The sequence below is a fragment of the Egretta garzetta genome, unplaced genomic scaffold (genome assembly GCF_000687185.1).
Source record: "Egretta garzetta isolate BGI_Z169 unplaced genomic scaffold, ASM68718v1 scaffold246, whole genome shotgun sequence".
Lineage (NCBI taxonomy): Eukaryota > Metazoa > Chordata > Aves > Pelecaniformes > Ardeidae > Egretta > Egretta garzetta.
In genome coordinates this window covers 3,236,158-3,244,045 of record NW_009259976.1, presented here as the reverse complement: position 1 = coordinate 3,244,045, position 7,888 = coordinate 3,236,158, and positions in this window count along the sequence as shown.

Below are 7,888 nucleotides of genomic sequence, written 5' to 3'. Positions count from 1 at the left end.
ACCCCCGCTCTGCCCCCCCACCTCTCCCCGCTGCCACCATCGTTTCACCCCAGTTTGGAGCCTAAGAGAACAGAACAGGGGGACGGAGCCAGCAAAGAAAAAAAAAGTTCTGTCTTGAGTTTGTGAACTTTTTTTTAAATAAAACAAAAGGAGGAAAAAAAAAAAACAAAAACAAAACAAAAAAAGAAAAGGACTTTTTTTTTTCTAAAAATATATAAAAAAAATAAAAAAAAAACCAAAAAGAAATAAATAATACTTAAAAAATTCTATGAGCTTCACCGGACTGAATCACCACCTTCCCTTACAACATAAACTTCAGTTAAGATTGTAGCCATATTAAAAATGAGGAAAAAAAAAAAAAAAAAACAAAAGGTGAAAAAAGTACAACAGCAACAGCAGACAAACAAAAGGCAAAAAGGACTGATGACGTTTTATCAGTATTGTGAATAAACTTGAACACAAAACACAAGCAGTTCCATGTCATATCTTCAGTTGTAGAACTTTTTCCTGTCCAAGGTAAAGCGACCAACTTGAACTTTCTATTGCAACACGATTCACGGTTATTATATAAGGGAATCAGTGTTCATGTATGTATATATTTATTTATGTGTAATTTAATGGGAATTGTAAATATGGTGAGTCTGTTTTAAGCCTTTTTTTATTTATCTGGTGATCTCGTTTACCTCTTGTTTAGTGGGTTTTAAATCTTCCCTTCTTAGTTCATCATGTGGTTCATGGTACTTATTTAGATATCGGAGGTTTTTTGGGGGTTTTTCTCTGGGATTCATCATTTTTAGCCCTGTTGTAGCATGTTAAAAGCGACAATGAAGCAGCTGAACAAATAAAAAACCATGAATTTTTATATATAATTAGTATGACATTTAGTTTCTCGTTGAAGATAAAATAAAGTGATGTTGGACCCTGGCAAGGTTTTTAAACATGTTAGTGGTTTTACAACCCTTATGTGTTGTGGAAAATGAAAGAAGAAGTTATTTTCATCCACTGTCCTTCTCCCGAAAGCACCATCAGAGCAATAAATTAATATTGTCTTTTAAAACAAGATTTAGCTTTTCTTTCCTCCCCCCCCCCCTTTTTTTTTTCTTTCCCCTTTTCTTTTTTTTTTCTCCTTTTTTTTTTTTTTTTTCCAAAGAACTTCAAACATTCGGGACCACCTGGTATCCTGTATTTCCACTGGCCATATTGGAAACAGTTATAGTTGTATTGTATTGAGTTGTGCCGGCAGTAGTTTCCATGCCTATCAATGTATCATAGTCCTTTGTTGCCCAGATAAATAAATATTTGATACGCTTTATGTCGATTTTTTTATTCAGTGGCTGTCTTTACCCAGGCGTATTTTTGTTCTTGGCAGTATTTTTTATTCAGTATGGTTACAGTAATTGAGTTTAACTCTCCCTTGACAATTGCTCCTTGCAATAAGCAGCTGAACCCATTGTTTCCCTCAAGTATAATAAAAACTTACTTTCAACTTGGAGTTCAGAGCAGGGTATCATTTAGATATTCCACTGAGTCTGTATTCAGACAAATGACACAATAAAGCACAATGTATTCTTTTGGATAAAAAATTGTCTGTACTACTAACAAAATGACACACTACCTTTTCTTTAACCAAAACATAATTTTATTTAAAAAAAAAAATAAAGTTTTATTTTATTTATGTTGACCTCTAGGTTTTTATTTATGTTTATATATAGCGTGCAGAATTATGAGCCTATAAAATTTTGTACATGTAGTTGTCCTAACGGAGAGCGGAGATTAAAAAAGAACCTTATCTTGAGAAGGACATTTTGAAAAGAATCATTACCCAGCAAACATTGAAAATTAGGTGCTATGAAAAAAAAAAAAATATATATATACACAGATACTGGTGAATCAAGAGCCGGGTGCTCCCTCCCCCTCAAGAAAAAAGAAAAGCTCCGTAGTCGATGCCAACAACATCAGCTCACGGTTGTGAACTTTAGTGAAGTCTTGCAGGAGACGGATTATTTCTGATTGATGGTTTGTGTTTTAGTGGAATGCACAGATTGACATTTTGAGATGGTTGTGTCAGGTTATAAGGGGCTGAAATTTTTATCTTGAGTTTCTTCTTGTGGAAACCAGTTGTAAAATAGGGAAGTTTGCTTTTTTTTAAAAAAAAAAAAAGCAGCGTAGGTCTTGAAGATGGGCTGTAAAAACGTGTGAGAATTCAGACTTTGACTCTATTTTCTTTGGCCCAGGGGGTAGGTGAAGTCAGGATCAGGCTGGATTATATTATATCATAGGAAGGGAGGTGAATGCAGTTTAGAATGTAAAGGCATTTTAAAGAGATGGTCTCCTTTAAGTGCTGATGATATTTTGGTGGTGGTGGCTGATTTTTCTCTCTTTCCTTCCCTGCCTGACTCTCTCTCTCTCCTCCCCCCTTCCCCCCCCTTTTTGCTCAGGCAGAAATTGAGGAGGTTAAAGAGGGAGGTGTTTACAATAAAGCTGCAAAGAGAATTAACATTTGCTCATATATTTTGACGTTTGGTAGGGCTGGTGAAGCAAAGCATTAGATAAAACCCAAGATGTTTCATTTTGCTTTGGTAATCTACTTACGGAAGGCAGTGTAAAATCAATCTTGCCAAGCAGAAAGAGAGTTGGTGGAGTCTAAATTCTATTTTCGAGAGCCAGCCAGTTTATAAAAATGGTGAATATTTTTTTTCTATAAATTGAAAGTGGATCTTTTGAATGCAAAGCTGCAATTGTTTTAAAAACAGTTATTTATTATTTCCAAGAGAGACTGGTTAACTGTAAAGTAGATGTAACAAAATAATGAGGTGAATGAACCCTAACTGTACATATTCTTGACATAAATGAAATGCACAGTATTGTAGCAGGTGAAGTGAAGCATTGTCTATCAGGGCTGTTTTTCTTGGCTGCATCTCAGATTGTGTGTGGGATCCTAACCTCAGGCACAATAGCATTCATAAACAGCAGTACATTGCTGCTCTTTCTACAGCAACACATAAATACTCATTTTTAAACGAAAACAATCTTATTAAATACCATTCATTCATATCTGGATTTACAGATGCTTGTTACTTTTTGAAACCTGTACCAAATATAATCGCTTTATACTGGGCAATGTATAAAGCAGTCTTATGCTAGAACGTTATAAGGTCATAATAAATAATGTTTTAAAGATATAATTAGCTACTTTATGCTGGGAGAGCGCATTTTAAGTATCCTGCTGCTGCATTAGCAAGCCACCAGAAAACAGCAATGCAATGACCTTGCATAGATTTCTTCATTACTGTTATTTCTAGGGAAGGATTTTACAGGCGATAATGGAAAGCAGACTGGCTCCACTTCAGCCTCTTCTGCTGTGACCAACGCGCAGTTACTAAAACGTGCTAATTACTTTAGCGTTCTTGGGATGCGGGTTTTTTTTTTAACGGTGCGATCAAGGCGCAGCAGTGAAATTCTAGGTCGTGCTTTTATACACTAAACAAAAATCTGCTGTTGAATAACAACAATTCAACACCCCCTCCTCTCTTCCCCCCCCAGATTGGCTGAAAGGAGGGTGAGCGGTGGCTGAACGCTAGACCGTTGCTGCCACGCTAAGCTCATTCCTACATGTGAACCAAAATACGGCTTGGTGCTCTTTTCACCGTGAACAAGGACAGCCCTCCTCTTTGTACCGCAATTTACGCCACCCTCCTCCAAAAATCGAATATTAATATAATTTGAGATTTAACTGGTGGAACAGCCATCAGGACAGCAATGCCCCGCAGCTGAAATAATATTTAAAATAGAAGGGATTTGACATTTGAGAAGTCAGTGGCTTGAAATACCCAGTTGTACTTAGCTAATTCAGTCCTTAACCTCTGGTTTCAAATAAATCAATTACAGTCGATTCCACTTCAGTTCAGAAGTGCACGAGGTTTTTAGTTAATTGAATACATTTTATTCACTTGCTAGGAGTATTCATTTATCCGAACCCTTACATTTAAAGGCGATTTCTTTATTGCCCATGATAAATTCGACTGCGTAATCAGATCAGCTCCTTGTTTGTTTACTCGTCTTCTGCCTGGCATTTAAATTCCAGAATGTGCACTTCCCTTTCCCTCCTCGGTGCAGTGCACGCCTCAGCCCAGACCAGATTCCCCGAGTGCCAAGCCCTCGCGTTCGCAAAGTGTAGCTAAAATAACAAGCGCCCTTCCGACGGGGAGCAGCCTGAAGCCCATCCCAGCTCGCGAGGGCAGGGTGGTGCGAACCGGCTTGATAATCAAAGGCGGAAGGTCGGGAGCGTAGAAAATAAATGGTGCCTCTGATTCTGCCCCGATTCTGCCTCTGCTCCCGGCCCTGCAAGCAGCGGGAGCTGTTAACTCCTCGAGCGGATTTGGAGCCAGGGCGGTGGCGGCGGGAGAAGGTTTTTGTCGAGCACCAGGCAGTGAAGTTGTGTCACTCGTCCACTTTGAAGGGATACTGATATACGCCGTACTCGGTCTGTGGTGTTTACAGAATCCTGCTGGCATTGGTTCGCTGTTTTGGAAAGGAAAGGGGTTAATTAGCGTCATTATCAATCACTAATGCTTGTCTAACGTGTCCAAAGAATAATCAAGTTAGGGGACTGCATGAAGCTAACATCTGCTTCATTCCAGCTAAAGATTTTTCCCTATATCGTTCAATTATTGGAAGTCCGCACCAGTTTCAGGCTTTGTCAGGGCCATAAAACAGGGTCAGATCGTTAGAAATCTAGAATGGAGGGGAAAGTGCAATATAAATAACAAATGGCTTCATTATTTGAGTTACAGGTGCAAGAATGGCCATGAAAATGAGCAGGGAATACTAGAATGTGTTCCTTCTTTTTATCTCCAGTGCAGAGGAAAAAAGAAATCAGCTAAACCTGGTTCTTAAATCATTTATTCTGTGTAGGTCGCAGCCTCTGTATCTGTGCTATTTAGTTTAGTAACCCCAAACTCCCCAAAACAGGTAGTTTAAAGCAAGCGATTGGAAACAGAGGAAAACCAGAAGTCATGACTAGCAGAGCCTTACTGCCTTCAGAATAGCGAAATAGCCTTGGTTCTCTTCTTCTAGTTGAGGTTTCTAGGCTGAAACAGCCGATATTTCAGGCAGGGTAAATAGAAATACAGCTTGTGATGGCGGTGAGGATGTGTGTCCTTCAGCTGTGTGTTACTCCACTGTTTTGGTGCTGGCTGCTGTAGAACTAACGGTGACAGATCTGTGGTCTTTTATTCCCTCTTGCCACCACCGTTGTCATCTCGCTCTGATGCTGAGTTCAACTTTGGTGGCCCACAGGGCCAACATTTCTTACTTAACTGATGGGGTGGTTGGAGCACCTTCAGTGAGTGAAGGCAGCATGGAAGTCTAAGACTTAACAAGAGCTTTCCGGTGAGGTAGGAGCGACCTGCTGGTTCCCAGTGGCGCTTTTCTTTTAGGCCCTGGTTTTGCAAGGCAGGTGCCAGCAGCCAGAGCCTGCTGTTTTCCTTGTGTAAGTCTGGGAGTCCCTCCCTCTTGGAACCGGGGCCCCGAGGTTATAGAGTCATAGAATCGTTTAGGTTGGAAAAGAGCTTTAAGATCATCAAGTCCAACTGTTAACCTAACCCTGCCATCCCACCACTAAATCCAATGCTAATTCCCACCACTATTCCAATGCTCCATGGCTATTGTCCTCTTCATAGCCACAGAGCTTGTTTGCGCAGACACCTCCAAACCGGGGTAAGGAGGGTATAAACTGGAAAAGCAGAAACTGGAAATCATCTCATGTTCGGAGCAGGGAGGTGGAGGGCTTGCTGGGTATGAGGTGCGGGCTATTTCACTGTGTCATTGCTCGAGAGTGCTGTGTGTGCGCACACCCCCTCCCATCCTGGTTTCTACACAAGACCTGCAGCATCTACGTGAAGACCTTCCCTGTCCAGAGATGCTCTCGAGCCCCATCGCTGTTGTTGCCCGTGGTATCGTTAATTCCCTTTGTAATAGTCTATTGAAAGCAGATGCAGGGGCTCTGAATAGAGAGTTGTTTTCTAGCAAGGGTGTGGGCTGTGCAGTTACACTCGGAGGCTGAGGGATGTGTATTTCTTCTACACGATGTTTTTGGTTATGTTCCTACTGCTCATTCAGCCTGTAAAACTTCCTGCCTGGGCGCTGCTTCGGGTGCAGCTGGCCCCCTCCCCTCTGTGCGTGATCCACCCTGATCCCCAAAGCTGAGGATAAAGAAGCGGAGGTGTGAAATATTCGGGGCATGTTTCTGGTTGTAGAGCAGAGCATTTTTTGGAGCTCCCAGGAGAAAGGGAGAGCTGTGTTCCCTTTCCTTCTCTCTTTCTCCTTCCCTTCCTTTTAAGCTGGCTGGCAGGCTCCCCTCCCTCCGGCACGTCCTCCTGGAAGCTGTGCTTGTCCTGCCTCTCCACTGATGCCCTCCCTGGCCATTCCTCTCCTGCGATGGAGGTCATCTCTCTGCCCTTCAAGCAGGGGAGGCTGGGATGATAGCCAGGGAGAAACCCCACTTTTTTGTGTGGCCTCAGCGCTCCTTTCCTCGTCAGGCCTAATGAGCTATACTATAATAGTGCTAACAAGGTGCTCCTGCCATGCCTGCCCAGATTTTGGAGCCTGTGGCTCTTAGTAAATGACCCAGGCCAGAAACTGATGGGTGTCCCATTGCCTCAGAGCCTGGATGCAGGCTGCTCTGGGGGTGTGGTGTTTGGGGTGGGGGCTCGCAGACTGGCTGCTGGGGGCTTCTTCCTACTGTGGTGCCCTTGTGAGAGCTTGCAAGCTATCCCACTGGGAAGGATGGGCTTTTGCAGGGAGCTGGGGAAAAGGAGAAAGCAGAAGGTGGAGGTGGCTTGGAAGAAAATCAGATGGAAAAGGGGCAATTGAGGTTTTTGCCTTGTGTCTCCAGGAGACCCTGGGCAGGGCCCTGGTAGGGGGGACGATGATCACCGTGTCCCTCACTGCAGCTGCTTTTGGAAAGTTTCCTGGGAAAGGGCTGGGGAAACTGGAGCCTCCAGCAGAACTGGCTGCTGCCACGACCCTCTCGGAGGCAGGCTGTTTATTTGTTCGCATTCTCGTACCCGGGGAGGTTTTTCACCTGGGGCGCCTCTTTCTCCCCGCCTATCCATGTGCTGGTGTGCGTAGCGTGGCGTGCAACTGTACGTTGAGGCGTGCGTGCACCTATCTTTATGGGCGTTTGCGTGTATGTGCGCATCTATCTATTTATCTGTACGGGCGTGCGTATTTTCTCTCTCTCCATCCCTGAGACTTTTGGAGAGGCTGGGAGAAGAGGGGGTGGGGTGGGCTGTCTCCCGGATAGTTGATATTCCAGGTCCAGCCTCTTTCTCCGCTCTCATTCTCTAAACCCAGCCAGGGGGAGTGTCGCCCCAGGCCGAACATATGCTTCTTTCCATTGCACTAATCCACCTTCAGCGTGGAGGAATAATTGCTCGAGTGTCCATGGCTCCTCGGCGCTTTGTCCCTCGCTGGCTCCCATCAGCTTGGCACACGCCATTTCAATCAAATCCTTTCAGAGCCCTGTCTCCTTTTATCACGTCCCCGCTCCGGAGAGAGGAGGGAGGGGAGGACCGGGTTCCCCGCAGCCCCGGCGGGGGCCGGGCCGGCCCGGCTCCCCCGTTCCCCCCACCGGGAACAAAAGGGGCCACGGAGCAGCACCGGGATGAGTTTGCTCTGCCCGCAAAGGCGTTTGCATTTGTTGTTGTTGTTGCTGGGGGTGAAAAAAAAGAAAAAAGAAAGGAAAAAAGAGAGAAAAAAAAAAAAGAAAAAAGCTATTCCGCTGGGTATTGAGCTCTTTTCCCTGATGCGGGGCAGGGAGCGGGGCCAGGGGCCGGGGGGGTGGCTGTGCCGCCGGTGGCAGGGCGAGGGCTGGCAAACGGCGGCT